The 19,200-nt window shown below is 39.1% G+C and overlaps 1 protein-coding gene across 1 annotated transcript in view; it reads left to right on the top strand.

The window, feature by feature from the left end:
* Nucleotides 1-19,200, top strand: part of LOC136864057 (potassium voltage-gated channel protein Shaw) — a 754,891-nt gene that overhangs the window by 181,474 nt on the left and 554,217 nt on the right. Inside the window, exon 2 of the mRNA XM_067140592.2 lies at nt 9,214-9,274. The gene's annotated coding sequence lies outside the window, so the exon portion shown is untranslated. The remainder of the gene's footprint in view (nt 1-9,213; nt 9,275-19,200) is intronic.

The raw sequence follows: 19,200 nt of genomic DNA, 5'->3' as shown, positions 1-19,200 counted from the left end.
CAGTCGCGCTTATATTCCAACCAACTGCAAACAATAGCAAAGTCAATAATGTGGAAAATAAGCCTCAAAGTCCACTTCCTTGAGCGAATATAAATACGATACAGAGCAATCAGCTGATCCAATAGATCCACACCACCCATTGCGTGATTATATAGTCTCACAATCTCTGGTCGTGAAACTTTTACGTAGGTTTTCAGTACTCTGTTCCACCTTTCAACTAGGTCTGACTCGCCAGACCCAACAAAATTGGAAGCAAGTGCTACTGACCGATTGTCCATCCATTTAACCACTACTACATCACCATCAGCACTAACAACTTGATCAAAACTTCCTTGCCCCTTCTTCTTCAAGTCCTTATCACATAGGGGAGGAGGGTTAGCAAACCTGTTGAGCCTTGCAGTACCTCCAGCGCATATCTTTCTGCTTTTTAATAGCTGAAGAAGATTGTATGATGAGAAGAAATTGTCGTAAAATAGTTTGTGACCCTCTCCGTCTATTCGTTTTGCTAGGTGTAGAACAAGAGAAGCTCCCAATCCAAATTTCTTGAGGGTATCCTGATCAAGCTCAGTTGTTGAGCCTTGATACACCAGGAAGTCATAGGCCTGACCTGATTTCCCACACAATACAAAAATCTTTACTCCCCAAGGAGTGGGCTTTCCTTTAACGTACTGCTTAAATGACAAATTTCCTCTAAAGGGTACTATTTGTTCGTCTACACAAAGGTTTTCTTCCAAACTTAACTGAAGACATCATTCCCTAACAGAATTGTACAAAGGTCTGACTTTGAACATTTTATCTTGACATGATTCAGGTCTGTCAAGATTGTTGATAATGTGTAGTTTGTACGTAGTTTGAAAAACCTGTCTCTAGACATAGAATCTAAGAACAAATTCATTCCAACGAACTGATCCCAAGACAATCTAACCCTTGGAAGCTTCAAAGTACCAGTTGCAATGTGGAGGCCAATTAGAGTCTGAATTTCGAGCATATCTGTAGGATTAAAGTTCAATATATTATTCTGTAGGGCATAAATGTTTGTAAAATTTGCCATTTGTTCAAATATACTGTCAGGAAGATACAACTTGAAATAACTGATTGGATTCATGTGCACTATGTCAGTTTCAGATTCAGGCTTGTGCCAAGGATTGTGAAGTTTGTCAAATGAACGCCTTCTCCATTTTATATTTTGCTTTTCAGTCGTCTCTAAATTAGCATTACATGCACTGTCCACATTGTCACTAGCAAAATCCCTATCCCAGTTACTTGCTGCACCATTTTCTTGCACTGTATCTTCAGGCAGCACTCTATCACCTCCTTCACGAATAAAAGATTTATTGGACTGTACATGAGGTTCCACATTATCATCTTCATCACTCAGATCCAAATCCGATAGGTTTCCAGATTCTAGTTGCTGTAATATTTTGTCCACATCATCCGCACGGAACACCTCTGCAAAAAAAATACACCTCTGTAAAAACAGTTCTGTTGATACACTTACAGAATTCACATTGATTTCGAAGGCAGTGTCAGCTGAATAAAGGTAGTTAATATCTCTAAAATAAATAAGGGATTAATTAAGAATTAAAAGATAGCAAAATGATAGGAAATATGATGATTCCACCACACAATAATATACAAGAAGTCAAATTAGGCTAGTAATACACCATCACTACAAGTAAACAATTTACCTAAACAATGCAACCTTTCAGCCTGGGTGGTCATTATAATGCACATCATTTTTATGATGAGAAACTGGAGTATCACCTGGCTCAAATTAAGTATATTATGACGTACAACTATCTTAATAACTCTCTTCTGTAACATTCATTACAGATATTTCAAAATTGCAGTTGGATTATATTATTTAAAAGCAAAAATATGTGAGCTTACCTTGGTCAGTAGAATAGCAGTCAGCCATGCTTTCTTCATTGTGGCTTAGTTCCCTGTTTTCCACACAGGAAGCACCACTGCTGTTGTTATGAGTCTCAACTCATGTCCAGAATTGTGAACAAATCTTCTGAACGTTTGTAAGAATAACATGCTTCCATTTAAGAAGCTTTAAAACTGATGTGTATAATTATGCACCGTAGGTCTGAAGGGGCTAGGGACCATTTTGGTATATTACTAGCCAGTACATTGATGGTCTGGTAACCTACAACCTCAGGTTTTTTAACACTGCTCCCAGTGCCACTGTGATGCCATAGAGAAGTGCGTGCAAACGTAATCTTCAAATTAATATAAGGAAAATGGAGGATTTGTTAAAAATAGGTTTTGAAATTCTGTAGGTCATGAATTTACCAAGCTCGATAGTTGCAGTCGCTTAAGTGCGGCCGGTATCCAGTATTCGGGAGATAGTAGGTTCGAACCCCACTGTCGGCAGCCCTGAAAATGGTTTTCCGTGCTTTCCCATTTTCACACCAGGCAAATGCTGGGGCTGTACCTTAATTAAGGCCACGGCCACTTCCTTCCCTACCCTAGCCCTTTCCTGTCCCATCCTCGCCATAAGACCTATCTGTGTCGATGCGACGTAAAGCAATTACCAAAAAAAAAAGGTCATGAATTTAAACCAGACTAGCAACAATTGCGATATTTATACAAGACAACTGCATACTTTCATGGCATGCCCTAACTAGATTTAAAGTTCAGATGTAATAAAAGCATATACAAGTTTTCTACGTCATTAGTTATTCAGTTTTCTTATTTTTCCACAAATGTACAATTTTTGACTTAAGGGGTTTTAAAAATAACCGATTACTTATTCTTATGCTCTTTTTTCTGTAAATATTCGCTGTATTTAGAATATTACAGGATAGCTTCCTTGATGTTGACAACAATAAACCATGTTAAACAAGGTGGAGTGTTAAACTGCTCGTGCACACAATTTCCCAACAACCTCCGCAACAGAGAAGACCTGAAATATGCAATTCATACCCAAAATAGTTCTAAGTTTTAAAGTTGGTTCTCCCCTTGAAAAATACCTTCAGAGAGTAAGAAGAGAAGCTGCGTGTTTTGTGACATTGTCCTCATGAGTGGATTCCTCACGGGGTTCACAAGGAATTGAAGCTGCAGACAGTGAAACAGGAATATCATCGCACTTGTCTACAGAGTGAGGGAGAACATTTTCAGCACTTACTGTAGTGGGATAATTTTAATTGTTTTATTTGTTTCCCGGTACTTACAGGGGTTAGACAAGGCTGTAATCTTTCACCTTTGCTGTTCGTAATTTACATGGATCATCTGCTGAAAGGTATAAAATGGCAGGGAGGGATTCAGTTAGGTGGAAATGTAGTAAGCAGTTTGGCCTATGCTGACGACTTGGTCTTAATGGCAGACTGTGCCGAAAGCCTGCAGTTTAATATCTTGGAACTTGAAAATAGGTGCAATGAGTATGGTATGAAAATTAGTCTCTCGAAGACTAAATTGATGTCTGTAGGTAAGAAATTGAACAGAATTGAATGTCACATTGGTGATACAGAGCTAGAACAGGTCGATAATTTCAAGTATTTAGGTTGTGTGTTCTCCCAGGATGGTAATATAGTAAGTGAGATTGAATCAAGGTGTCGTAAAGCTAATGCAGTGAGCTCGCAGTTGCGATCAACAGTATTTTGTAAGAAGGAAGTCAGCTCCCAGACGAAACTATCTTTACATCGGTCTGTTTTCAGACCAACTTTGCTTTACAGGAGCGAAAGCTGGGTGGACTCAGGATATCTTATTCATGAGTTGGGGGTAACAGACATGAAAGTAGCAAGAATGATTGCTGGTACAAACAGGTGGAAACAATGGCGGGAGGGTATTCGGAATGAGGAGATAAAGACTAATTTAGGAATGAACTCGATGGATGAAGCTGTACGCATGAAACGGCTTCGGTGGTGGGGTCACGTGAGGCGAATGGAAGAGGATAGGTTACCTAGGAGAATAATGGACTCTGTTATGGAGGGTAAGAGAAGTAGAGGGAGACCAAGACGATGATGGTTAGACTCGGTTTCTAACGATTTAAAGATAAGGGATATAGAACTAAATGTGGCCACAACACTAGTTGCAAATCAAGGATTGTGGCGACCTTTAGTAAATTCACAGAGGCTTGCAGACTGAACGCTGAAAGGCATAAAAGTATGTAATGATAATGTATGTATGTATGTATGTTTGTTTTCAATCTCATTATCCATTCATCGAAGTAGATAGTTTCCTTTACGGTCAAACAGGAACGATGCAAGAAGGACGACAAATATTTTATGATTCCAGTCGATATTTTACTTGGCTAAAAAATTAAACGTGACATGTTCATGACGACTTCCAGTGTGTATGCCAAATTTATCCCTTCGTCGGGACACCGTGCGAACTAAAGCAAGATATTTAATGTGACACCGTTTAGACAGAACATGTCTCAACAAGTATTCACCACTCTTAACAACTTGTATGCGGCTTATTAAAAAGCATTTTTATCAATTACAGGAAGTATCATCACTCGCCTAGTTCTAGTACGAGCGTATCTCATGAAAATATTGTCGAGGTCCAGACCGCATAATAATTTGTCATTCATTCATTCACTATTCGTCATTATGATTGTTTAGGTCAGTCATTCGTATTCTGACGAGCTCTGATCAAAAGGAATTGAAATCATCCAGAATAGCATTGTGTCAACTGTATTGAGACGTCTGTTCGCATACTTTCTAAGTTTAAAGTTGGTTCTCCCCTTGAAAAATACTTTCAGAGAGTAAGAAGAGAAACTGCGTGTTTTGTGACATTGCCCTCATGAGTGGATTCCTCACGGGGTTCACAAGGAAATGGAGGCTATCATCATTGACTTACGTGATATCTTATGCAGCTAAAATGTATAACATCTTCCGGGAACTTCAGCATCATATTGCTCGCATAAAGGACTCTACGCAGACCCAAGATGAATAAAAATATCACTTTATTTCTTTGTCACTATCTATAGTGTAAATGTTCATCTCGTGTTTTGGTAATGTAGTATTTTCACTTCTTTCTCTGAGTAGAACTGTGGTACAGTGTTAGCGGTAGTCAACATACTGGGTTGTTATATTTTTGCTATGTCGTGATGGTGAGGTTATTTCTCTAATCATGTGCTTGTGGTGTTAGATTTGAATATTCTAAATACGTTCTCCAAGAATATGGTCGCGAAGTTGTGTAACGATATAAATTCATATCTAATGCAGTTATTGCTCTTCATCTTAAATATATTCCATAGAATTCCATGAATACGTTGGGGTAGATAAGTTTATGTCTAAACATATTAATTTAATAACTTCTAATAAATTAGACCGAAATTAATAATGAATGCATATGGTGCTGTGACAGGTGTTATTGTGGTGTTTTTATGTATTGAATATAGCAGGTATCAGTGAATCCATTAACATAGTTACATGGATATGAAATCATTACTGCCGTTCATCATGAAATTTGTTAAGTTGGTACCAGTTAATGATCAACGTTTCGTTATGCCCTTGTAATTTAAGATTTCGCCTGGGCATTGGAATTTAAATTCTGTTGTTTGAATGTTCATTTCATACGAAAAGGTTCTTATTTACTGATCTTTCACCGACCATTTTCGCGTTATATTTATGATATTTTTTCGAACACAGTACGACATGTTTGATATTTTAAATGAGAATGCAGTCATGATATTTTACTTCGGACAGTAACATCAGATGTTCATCTTGGCCATCACTCAGCCATTCATGATTGACCATACCCGATCATACCCATCAAGTGACCACGTAATCATCTTGCACTTGGAAGATAGTGGCTTCAAACCCCATTGTTGGCAGCCGTGAAGATGGTTTTCGGTGGTTTCCCATTTTCACATCAGGATCTATCGTGATTAAGGCCACGGCCACTTCCTTTCCTCTCTCATCACCGCCATAAGACCTATCTCGGTCTGTACGACGAAAAGGAAATTGTGACATATTAATAATAATAATAATAATAATAATAATAATAATAATAATAATTGTTACGGAGTTATCCGTGGAAGGCAGAGGTGAAAGAAGGTGCGGGCTGGAATGGGTCTAACTACAAGTCCGAGAGATGAATTTAAAATTTAAGTAAAGGTTATATTTTCAACAGACAACAATATTTAACAATTTTTCACTAAGTGAAATAAAAATAAATATTCAGGTACAATAATATTTTTACAAGCGGAAACACAAGTTAAGGTGTCTTTGCAAATCCTGCGCTTCGAGCCCCAATACGTCAATCCTTGAGCTCTCAGCTCACAACCACAAAATACCAAAGGGAAGAAAACCCCTAATTACATGGAGCTCTTGCTCCCGCTTAGTAATGTCAAGCCTCCTATAGGTACCTTCCAAAATACCAGAAAGAGCTGACCTGCTCTCAATTTTACAAGCCTATCAAAGGCCACAACAAATTTTACTTCTAACTGCCCTCAAGGCACACTTACAAAGAAACAGGGGTATCTTGTACCCAACCTACAGGGCCTTCGCATGAAGGAAAAAACAACAGGTTAAGTTACTGGCCCAAGGTACAGAGAGGACTGGAGGCGAGAAATTGCACTCCTAAATACACATTTTAAAACCTAAGTGGCGTTAGGCCGATTACCCAGGGGCTAATCCCAAGCTAGGGAGGTGACTCGTATGAGAAAACTTTAACACATTAAGGAAGAGAAAACGTAGTCACCTCAACTTCAAAATGAAGGGGAGCTCGAGAGGGTACGGCACTCTCTATCCCCGCTTTACAGTTAAAGAGATTTGTAGTTTTTACATAGACTGAAATGGGATTTACATTTTAAGAAGGTTGGTTACATATTAAAGGTTTCGAACCTTACCCGCGAGTTAAACTGCTGAGCTAGCAAGAAAAGATGTTAAACGGCCATTACCTTTTTAAGAGCTGCTTCCCGAAGAAAGAGGCGCTTCCCGCCTCCTGCTACATATCCACACACTAGGCTAGATGTTCTACAAATGGCGAAGTTCCGAGAAAATCAGCAGTTTTAAACCCTCGTGGAAGATTCGAGACCTTTCCTGAATGAAACAGCCACACCCACTACCTTTTATTGGTCGGTTAAAATTTACACGTCAAAAATGAAGAAGAAACCTGTGATAGGTGGGAAATTAAATACAGAAATTCTTGACTGGCTAGCTTCAACATAGGCAGAAAGAAAGGGTTAATATTGCCAACCGACAAATGAAAGAACCAAATTTAGTAAAGAACAAACTTATGAAAACAAAAATTCTTCCAAAATTTCCTTCACTTCGCACCGGGGTGCATGATCATAGTTTTTTAAGCAGTGACATCTATAAGAGAATGTCCACATTTCTTGATCAATGAGAAACAAAAACAAATCGAAATACACACAGCGACATCTTCTGATAAACAATTGAGTTGATTCCGTTTTTAAAGTTCAGAGTTTCTCCTGTAGAGGAGTTTCAATTGGTGCAAGAATTGAACTTGCCCGCTACAATAATAATAATAATAATAATAATAATAATAATAATAATAATAATAATAATAATAATAATAATAATGTTATTGGCTTTAAGTCCAACTAACTACCCTTTTACTGTTTTCGGAGACGCTGAGGTGCCGGAATTTAGTACCCACAGCAGTTCTTTTACGTACCAGTACATCTACCGACACGAGGTTGACGTATTTGAGCACATTCAAATACCCGGCTTTTTGTACATTGTTTTGTGCCTTGCCACCGCGCAAATTTAGCGGTGGTAGTTTTGTTACTGCTGTATTTTTTCCTGGCGCGTTGATTTGTGCCATTACTGCCATCGTTGTTCTATATTCATCAAAGCCTGATTTTATTCGATTATGTTGACTCATTTAATTTTGAATAACTCAAGTTTACAGTCAAGGAATATTTAACATTTAGCACGATGCACGATCGAAAAGGAAACAAATTTATGATCGATCGATCAATCAATCAATCAATCAATCAATCAATCAATCAATCAATCAATCAATCAATCAATCAATCAATCAATCAATCAATCAATCAATCAATCAATCAATCAACCAATCAATCAATCAATCAATCAATCAATCAATCAATCAATCAATCAATCAATCAATCAATCAATCAATCAATCAATCACCACTGATCTGCATTTAGGGCTAGTCTTTTCATAAATAGCCTAATTGCAAAGAATTTGGACATTTATTGAACATCTCCCTTGGTAAATTATTCCAATCCCTAACTCCTCTTCTGATAAACGAATATTTTCCCCAATTTGTCCCCTTGAATTCCAACTTTATCTTCATATTTTGATCTTTCCTACTTTTGCAAACACCACTCAAACTTATTCATCTCCTAATGTCATTCCACGCCATTTCTCCGCTGACAGCTCGGAACATACCACTTAGTCGAGCAGCTCGTCTCCTTTCTCCCAAGTCTTCCCAACCCAAACTTTGCAACATTTGTGGAAGGCTACTCTTTTGTCGGAAATCATCCAGAACAAATCCAGCTGCTTTTCTTTGCATTTTTCCCAGTCTTCGAATGAAGTAATCCTGGTGAGGGGTCCATACACTGACGCCATACTCTAGTTGGGGTCTTACCAGAGACTTATATGCCCTCTCCTTTACATCATTACTACATCCCCTAAGTATCCTCATAACTATGAGCACAGATCTGTACCCTTTATTTACAATAATGTTTATGTGATTAACCCAATGAAGATCTTTCCTCACATTTACACCTAGGTACTTGCAGTGATCTCCATAAGGAAGTTTCACCCCATCAACAAAGTAATTAAACCTGAGGTGACTATTTCTATGAGTGAAAATCAAAACCTGGCTTTTACCCCGTTTATCATCATACCATTGCCTACTGTGCATCTCACAACATTGTCGAGGCCTTTCTGCAGTTGTTCACACTCTTCTAACTTATTTATTACTTGGTTTATTATTTGGTTTAATGGCGTCATTCTTCTTCAGCGAGCCGTCTCATTCAATCAAGATGAAATTTAATGAAATAATGTGAAGCCAATGTAACTTATTAGCTCAGTGCTATGGACTTTTCTCTTCTCCACCCCATTTCATTTATTTGATCTACTTTATAATTCTTTTATGTGTGAATTAGGGGGAAAGCGAGCAAGCATTGTCCATAGTCATCAGCCTAGTTAGGACTCTTTTCATCTCTAATAAAGTACACCCTATTTTTGCCCTCGTTACTTGTTACTTTTTTATATTTCGAACTGAGTTCAAACACAGGCACTATTGTCTATTTTCCAGATGTGCTCTTCGAGGATGAAAGCTATCTACAGCACGTGAGGGAGTTTGATGTCCCGGTGGGGTAAGTAATCTCTTCACTTGTTTGTTACGGAGACAACTGCTTTGTCAGAGTTTCAGATTCATTCATTGAATGATTAATGTTGTATTTATTCAGGCAATATTAAAAGCCAGATGGCCTTCACTTACATATAACCAGATCGAGGCTACGTATTATATACAGCGTGTAAATACAAATCATTTTAATGAAATAAGTGATAATTGGGTTAGCAGATAATTAAAAATCACATAACTAATTCAAATGTTGAGCAAACATAAAAGCTATTAACTAGCGCAAATATTGAACCCAAGTGCTTTTAAAGTACAAAAGGCACAAACTCCTAGCCTAATAAGGTAATAGATTACACGTAAATAATTAAGAATAGTTAAGAACGTTATAATGAAACGGATCGTGGTGTGGGTTACTGTAGTCACGTTCTAGTTCGTGAACCATGGGCAACGGCTGAGTGGTCCTGAAAGTTGGGATACAAATTGCTACGGAATGGGAGTGGGCATCTAGGACATATTCTGAGTCGTGGCCCTCCTTGTGCTCAGGTGGCTAGGACTATATAATCCATCTGTGGTCCCTAACCCGTTAGAGGAGAGATCCTGACTGGGATTATGTATAAGTAGGGTAGCATCCTGCTTCACAAATTTACTGAATTCTGAACATTTTAAGGTAGCATCGGACCTATGGGAGTTGGCGAACGGAATGGAATTCAATGGGAAACTATCAATAATAATGAGGCTTATGGAAAAAAGAAAGTAGAACTGGCTGAGTCAGCGAAGAAGATCCATGTGGATGTGGTTAGGTAAGCGGAGACGCGTTCACAAGATCGCCGCTGAGAACCTTTACTGTTTCTTACGTCTGGATTTACTGCACTGATCACTCACTGCCTCTTCCAAGTGCAGACTTTCTCTTTTTCTTTGCACAGTGGACAGCGATGAAGGCTACGTCGTTTTGAAATTCCACTTAACTGAAAAGCACACCATTGAGCTGCATTTAGGTGGTGGACTCACTAGTCTTTTCTTATAAGATTTCTGGAAGCCCACTGTCGGTAGACCTGAAGGTGGCTTCCCGTGGTTTCACATTTTCACACCTTAATTAAGGTCACGGCCGCTTCCTTTCCACTCCTCGCCCTTTTCTACCCCATCTTCGCCATAAGCCCCATCTGTGCCGGTGCGACGTAAAGCAAATTGTAAAACGAAACATTTCTGGAAACCTTTTTTGCAGTCCGAAAATATTGCATTCTTTCTCTGGCCGCCTGTCTTCTCTCTTCTGTCCAGCCACTGTTGTGCTTTTGCTCATCGTGGAAATCCTTAAAATTGTTGATCACTGACGTGTATTTCGATCGGTTAGAGATGTCCTCCTGATTCAGTGCCATGCTCGTGAGGTCTTTCCTTACTTCCTTGAACCATTTATTCGAGATGTTAGGTCTGCTTCGTTAGTCGGGTTGCATCCATCTTCAGTCGTCATTTCCTTAACGAGTCCATCAGCCGTTCATGTATAGCTCTTAACTTCCTTAGAGTCTACAATGTCCATCTGTTATCATTGACGCAAGTGCGATAACAGGTATAACTTGAAAACAATATTCTCTCACGCATCGGTAACTAACACCAACTGACACAAATATATCTCGATTCATTATTATTATTATTATTATTATTATTATTATTATTATTATTATTATTATTATTATTATTATTATTATTATTATATGTATGGCTGTGAAGTGATGTATATCAAGTTAGTATTATTGTTTACGTAGTCGAATGATCGTACTGTATGTGAGGTTATGTCATGAAACGTGTGTTGTACATAGACATTGATATCAGTTCCGTTAATGTAAATACCTGTACTTACATTAATATTATAATTTATTCTTACCTGTATATATAAAGTGTAATCCATAATTATGAAACACACTGTAACTTCCAGAATGGTAATAGTGAGGAGGACGATTGGGAATATTCCATCCATTGTAAACTATGTATTAGAAACTCTAGAATTTTCACGAAGAAATGTTGTTGTAATGTTATTTTCTAGAAGCTTGGCCAGGCACCTATATAAAGAGACGATCTTGACGGTGAACTTAATTACTGTTAGTTACTGTTATGTTAGTTGTTGTTTAGTAGAGTACGGATCGAGTTGGCCGTGCGGTTAGAGTTACGTGGCTGTGGGCTTGCATCCGGGAGATAGTGGGTTCGAATCCCGCTGTCGGCAGCCCTGAAGATAGTTTTCCGTGGTTTCCCATTTTCACACCAGGAAAATGCTGGGGCTGTACCTTAATTAAGGCCACGGCCGCTTCCTTCCCACTCCTAGGCCTTCCCTATCTCATCGTCGCCATAAGACCTATGTGTGTCGGTGCGACGTAAAGCAAGTAGGAAACAAAAGAGTTTGGTAGAGTTATGGTGTAGAAAGTATATATCCCGGACTGCCCTCCAATATTTGCAGTCTTAATATTGAAATACGCAGTCATCTATTTTCAACTGTGTTTCAAAGTTGTAACCTCCATATTGTAGTGTTGACAGTTGTTTTTAGTAATGGCGGCTTTCTTGATATTCTCGAAGTGAAGTTTTTTGATATTGTGATTAAGGTTATGTGTGTGTTTAATTTGTAAATACATGTACATAGATGTGAAAATAGAACTGTACTAAGTTATAGCATCTCGCGTGCGTCTGTGTGGATACGTTATCTTAGGACCCATTATTTTGCGAAGGATCATGCACTCATACTTCTACCCTGCTCAGAATAGAACAAATACAAATGGCAGTAAACTTACTGACATTTGTGATGCCTTTGTAAATTATGCTAATGCCTAATAATAAACGAATATTCGCCACAATTTTTCCTCTTGAATTCCAGCTTTATATTCATCTAATGATCTTTCCTGCTTTTCAAAACTCAGTTCGAGCCTATTTGTCTACTAATGCCATTCCATGCCATCTCTCTACTGACAATTCGGAACATACCGCTTAGTCGTATACTTACAAGTATAAACAACCAAACGTTTAAGATATTTTCGTAAGACTACTCTTTTGTCGGAAATTATCCATACACAGGCACCATACTCTAATTACGCTTTAACCAGAGACTTATACGCAATCTCCTTTACATCCCAACTACAACACCTATTTACCCTCATAACGATGGGAGGAAATCTGTAACCATTATTTACAACCTCATTAATATGATTAGCGCAAGATATTTCCGTATATTAACACCTAAGTACTTACAGTGCTCCTATGAGGTACTTTAACTCCAACAACAGGCATCATACCTAGAAACAGTATCATCTTGAGGAATTGATTCCATGACTTCTCTGACTATCCTGAAGTGCGTTACATAATACAGTAAAGCAGAAATCCACATTCTCATCTCGTTAGAATTGGCTGAGAAATGAATTTAAATTTTAGGACACGGGATGGAGCTTCAGGAGATAAGAAAATCTTCTTGGTACTGAAAATAAGGCGATGGACATTGCGCTCTTCAGCAAAGCGGTGAACTGTATATCTACTGGGGAGCTCCACGGTAGACACATGACTATACCTCGGATTTGTAGGTGGTGAAAGGTTAGAATGCAAAGTAATTTGGTTTATAGGAAGTGTCATGCAACCCGTTGTACCGTAATGTAGGAAAAGTAGCATAAATTCAAGAAGTTCTATAGGCTGTACCCCTAATACCTATGCAAATCTCATAGCATAACCGTTGTACAGTGTAGGGCATACTTCTTGCTGGCTTAAGTAAGTTTGCACTCTCACCTTTCAGCACCATATAATCCGGACTCTACACATGACATTGTTCTACTTCAAGTGAGGTGCTGCCATCAATGTCGGGGTTCAAAGCCCCTCCGAAATAAAAGTGAACTTGACAAATTTAAACAGCATATATGGGTATTGGAACAGCCTACAATACATTAGAAATATTATAAAAAATAAGCATTTGATCAATGAATCAGTCACTACTGATATACATTTAGGACAGTCGCCCAGGTGGCAAATTCCCTATCAGTTGTTTTCCTAGCCTTTTAAAGTGATTGCAAAGAAATTGGAAATTTATTGAACATCTACCTTGGTAAATTACCCAATCCCTAACTCTCCTCCCTATTAACAAATATTTGCCGCAAGTTGTCCTCTTGAATTTCAACTTTATCTTCATATTGTAATCTTTTCTACTTATAAAGACACCACTCAAACTTATTCGTCTACCAATGTCATTCCACGCCATCTCTACACTGACAACTCGGAACCAACCGTTTAATCGAGCAGCTCGCCTCATTTTTCCCAAGTCTTCTCAGCCCAAACTTTGCAACATTTTTGTAACGCTACTCTTTTGTCGGAAATCACCCAGAAAAAATCGAGCTTCTTTTCATTGGAATTCTTCCAGTTCTTGAATCAAGTAATCCTGGTCAGGGTCGCATACACTGGAACCATACTCTAGTTGGGGTCTTACCAGACACTTATATGCCCTCTCCTCTGCATCACCCGTCGAGTTGTAAAAGGTACCGCTAAACACCCTCATAATCATGTGCAAAGATCTGTATCCATAATTTACAATCACATTTATGTGATTACCCAAATGAAGATCTTTCCTTGTGTCAACCCCTAGGTACTTGGCAATGATTCCTAATAGGAACTTTCATCCCATCAACGCAGTAATTACAACTGAGAGGACTTTTCCTATTTGTGAAACTCACAACCTGACTTTTAATCCCGTTTATCTTCATGCCATTGCTTACTGTACATCTCATAACATTATTGAGGTCATTTTGTAGTTGCTCACAAACTTGTAACTTTTTATTACTCTATACAAAATAACATCACCCGCAAAATCCCTTATCTCTGATTCCACTTTTTGACTCATATCATTTACATAATAAGAAAACATAAAGGTCCAATAATACTGCCTTGAGGAATTCCCCCCTTAATTATTACAGGGTCGGATAAAGCTTCGCCTACTCTAATACCCTGAAATCTGTTTTCTAGAAATATAGCCACCCATTCAGTCACCCTTTTTTATATTTCAGTTGCACATATTTTTGCCAGTACTCTCCCATGATCGAACCTATCAAATGCCTTAGACAGGTAAATCGCGATACAGTCCATTTGGCCTACTGAATCCAAGATATCTGCTATATCTTGCTGAAATCCTACAAGTTGAGCTTCAGTGGAATAACCTTTCCTAAAGCCGAACAGCCTTTTATCGAACCAATTATTAATTTCGCAATTATGTTTAATATAATCAGAAATAATGCTTTCCCAGAGCTTACACGCAATGCATGTCAAACTGACTGACCTGTAATTTTCAGCTTTATGTTTATCACCCTTTCCTTTTTACATAGGAGCTACCGTAGCACCTCTCCATTCATTTGGTATAGCTCCTTCATACACACAATAAATACATTTACGAAATAAACAAGTGAATTTAACCTGTAAAATACCGGTATGTGCCATCTTAAAATGTTTCTCTGTGAATATAGTTAACAAAATTACTGAAAACATAATGGACATTTGATTTTGGTGAGATATAAGGATTGTTTGTTTATTATGTTCCTAATACCCTTTGCACCATAAAAATCTATTTGAGTAGACATAAACATATAATGTTATCGACTCGCTAAATTTTTTTAACGAAATGAATCAAACCTCTAAATATTTTAAATACTTACAGTGACACCATTAAACAAATCTTTATGTCGCACTGCACTCACGTGTTCTGCCTACCATACCCTATGAATTTACCTTTCTACATCACCCGTCGAGTTGTAAAAGGTACCGCTCTAAAATTACTTCTGTAAGATCTATTTCAAAGTAAAAGAATATGTACTATAGTTTTTGTTTACGGAACCCTCCATCCTCCCCTCATATCCTAACCCCCTCCGAAAAATATTCATGGATACGGCCTTGGCTGCCATAAACGTCAAGAACATAGGAGGAAAGAGGGGTTTGAATCAGTAACGAACTACACCAAAGGTGTCAAGGTGTGACATCATAGCAACGAAGGAATCATTTATTCCTGACCCGCATTGATATTGTCATACAGTCCGACAGTATATCATTTCGATCTACTGAGGGAGATTCTTCAACAAGCGAGCGAGTAGGCGGTGCTGTGTATACTTGTGAACTGCTCTACGACCATGTCCGCTCTACTTGAGGTATTGCCAACTGACGAAGGTAACCGAACCACTTGGTAAGCAAGTAGGACTGGCGGACAAATACTTATTACTTAGACTTTAGACTACAGTAAATAAATTATACATTACATGAATTTACTTTAAATTACACTTATTCTACATAAGCAAATATATTACTAAAATGTCAGTTTATTTCAATAGAGTTACCTTTGGGTCGTCCGTTAAAAGGGTCTGCATTTTGACTTGGCATTGCTCATTTATGAAAACAGTTCGTATCCTATTAAAAGATTTCATTCCCCACTCTGAGGAACACCCTCTTTCTGGCCATGTGAAAACAGTTTCTAAAACAAATAAGTGGAAGCAAATATGCGCTTATTAAACGTAAAAAAATCTACGTGACACATATATTTTATTTTTCCAGCCGCAGATCAGATTTACGATCTGAATGAGTGACGGACTTCCAGTAGTGCCATGTTTTGTACTAGCTCAAGAACAGATTACTATCCTCAGCTCAAAGAAATGTGGGTATAATTGTAAGAATAATTTTCAAGCAGGAGTTCAAATTAACTTCTGATGGAATTTCATGTACCGGCCCTAAATTGAGGTGCTTTTAATCAACAAAACTAAAGAATAAAAAGTAAAAATAAAAATAGACCGGTTTTCCCTTTGCGGAAATCAAATGATTATAAACATATCTCCCGGTCATGACCATCTATGAACGGCTGATAATTTCAGAGGGCAACCAGCCATAAGACATAGCCTGCACGGTTGCTAGGTAACATTGTCTAACCATCCATACCTTACATCAGTGCCTGTACGGTTGCTAGGTAACATTGTCTAACCATCCATACCTTACATCACTGCCTGTACGGCTGCTAGGTAACATTGTCTTACCATCCATACTTTACATCACTGCCTGTACGGTTGCAGGTAACATTGTCTGACCATCCATCCATACCTTACATCACTGCTTGCACGGCTGCTATGTAACATTGTCTAACCAACCATCCATACCTTACATCACTGCCTGTACGGTTGCTAGGTAACATTGTCTGACCATCCATCCATACCTTACATCACTTGCTAGGTAACATTGTCTGACCAGCCATCCATACCTTACATCACTCCTTGTACGGCTGCTAGGTAACATTGTCTGACCATCCATCCATACCTTACATCACTTGCTAGGTAACATTTTCTAACCATCCATCCATACCTTACATCACTTGCTAGGTAACATTGTCTGACCATCCATCCATACCTTACATCACTGCCTGTACGGCTGCTAGGTAACATTGTCTAACCATCCATCCATACCTTACATCACTTGCTAGGTAACATTGTCTGACCATCCATCCATACCTTACATCACTTGCTAGGTAACATTGTCTGACCATCCATCCATACCTTACATCACTGCCTGTACGGCTGCTAGGTAACATTGTCTGACCATCCATCCATACCTTACATCACTTGCTAGGTAACATTGTCTAACCATCCATCCATACCTTACATCACTTGCTAGGTAACATTGTCTGACCATCCATCCATACCTTACATCACTGCCTGTATGGTTGCAGGTAACATTGTCTGACCATCCATCCATACCTTACATCACTGCCTGTACGGTTGCTAGGTAACATTGTCTAACCATCCATCCATACCTTACATCACTGCCTGTACGGCTGCTAGGTAACATTGTCTAACCATCCATACCTTACATCACTGCCTGTATGGTTGCAGGTAACATTGTCTGACCATCCATCCATACCTTACATCACTTGCTAGGTAACATTGTCTGACCATCCATCCATACCTTACATCACTTGCTAGGTAACATTGTCTAACCATCCATCCATACCTTACATCACTTGCTAGGTAACATTGTCTGACCATCCATCCATACCTTACATCACTTCCTGTACGGCTGCTAGGTAACATTGTCTAACCATCCATCCATACCTTACATCACTTGCTAGGTAACATTGTCTGACCATCCATCCATACCTTACATCACTTGCTAGGTAACATTGTCTGACCATCCATCCATACCTTACATCACTGCCTGTACGGCTGCTAGGTAACATTTTCTGACCATCCATCCATACCTTACATCACTTGCTAGGTAACATTGTCTGACCATCCATCCATACCTTACATCACTGCCTGTACGGCTGCTAGGTAACATTGTCTGACCATCCATCCATACCTTACATCACTGCTTGTACGGTTGCTAGGTAACATTGTCTAACCATCCATCCATACCTTACATCACTGCCTTTACGGCTGCTAGGTAACATTGTCTAACCATCCATACCTTACATCACTGCCTGTATGGTTGCAGGTAACATTGTCTGACCATCCATCCATACCTTACATCACTTGCTAGGTAACATTGTCTGACCATCCATCCATACCTTACATCACTTGCTAGGTAACATTGTCTGACCATCCATCCATACCTTACATCACTGCCTGTACGGTTGCTAGGTAACATTGTCTAACCATCCATCCATACCTTACATCACTGCCTGTACGGCTGCTAGGTAACATTGTCTAACCATCCATACCTTACATCACTGCCTGTACGGCTGCTAGGTAACATTGTCTAACCATCCATACCTTACATCACTTGCTAGGTAACATTGTCTGACCATCCATCCATACCTTACATCACTGCCTGTATGGTTGCAGGTAACATTGTCTGACCATCCATCCATACCTTACATCACTGCCTGTACGGTTGCTAGGTAACATTGTCTAACCATCCATCCATACCTTACATCACTGCCTGTACGGCTGCTAGGTAACATTGTCTAACCATCCATACCTTACATCACTGCCTGTATGGTTGCAGGTAACATTGTCTGACCATCCATCCATACCTTACATCACTTGCTAGGTAACATTGTCTGACCATCCATCCATACCTTAAATCACTGCCTGCACGGCTGCTAGGTAACATTGAATCCATCTGTACCTTACATCACTGCCTGTACGGTAGCTAGGTAACATTGTCTGACCATCCGTCCATACCTTACATCACTGCTTGCACGGCTGCTAGGTAACATTGAATCCATCTGTACCTTACATGACTGCCTGCACGGTTGCTGTGGTTTCACTTCAGTCACACATTTCGTTGCGTCACGTTACACACATTTTCGGATGACCTCCAGCCATAAGACATATTGATGCCAAAACCAATTACATTTATTAAAGGTGGGGAGTTTTGAAATGAACTCACGGTGTACTAAATGTTAACATTAGTGTAAGGTTACGAACAACAAGGGACCGGCACTGTTGACTTTGCACTCTGTTATGACGTCATAAGCCTGGGTCGGTGGTGGTGGTGGTGATTATTATATTAAGAGGAAGTGCATCTGGGTAACCATCCTCTATACAACATTAACCAGAGAGAAAGTTTGGAAGGGACGCGACACTTCGAAAAATGAAAGTATCGGACAAAGAAAGACAAGGGCCAAGAAGGACATAAGAATGAAAGATTCCATAGACTTTAAATGCTCTAATACCGTCGGTGTCAGAAAAGAACAAGAGTTGACCAAGGGAGGTCGGACAGCATAGATGAAAGTGAGGAGCCTGACACTCGTAAGTGGAAGCAACATCAGGACTCAGCTAGAGGCCAGTGGTTGCCAACCCACGCTTCCCATTTAAGAGCACCTTGGGTCTCTTTTGGAATACCGCTCCCACCCACAGGGGGTACTAAGTTCAGGCTGACTGCCGTAGAACTAGAACTCTCCAGAGCATTAGGTCACCCGGTCTTGGGAATCTTTCAATTCATGGCCGCCTTATAACCATC

The sequence above is a fragment of the Anabrus simplex genome, chromosome 1, assembly GCF_040414725.1.
Source record: "Anabrus simplex isolate iqAnaSimp1 chromosome 1, ASM4041472v1, whole genome shotgun sequence".
Classification (NCBI taxonomy): domain Eukaryota; kingdom Metazoa; phylum Arthropoda; class Insecta; order Orthoptera; family Tettigoniidae; genus Anabrus; species Anabrus simplex.
This window is presented reverse-complemented; position numbering and strand designations above follow the sequence as displayed.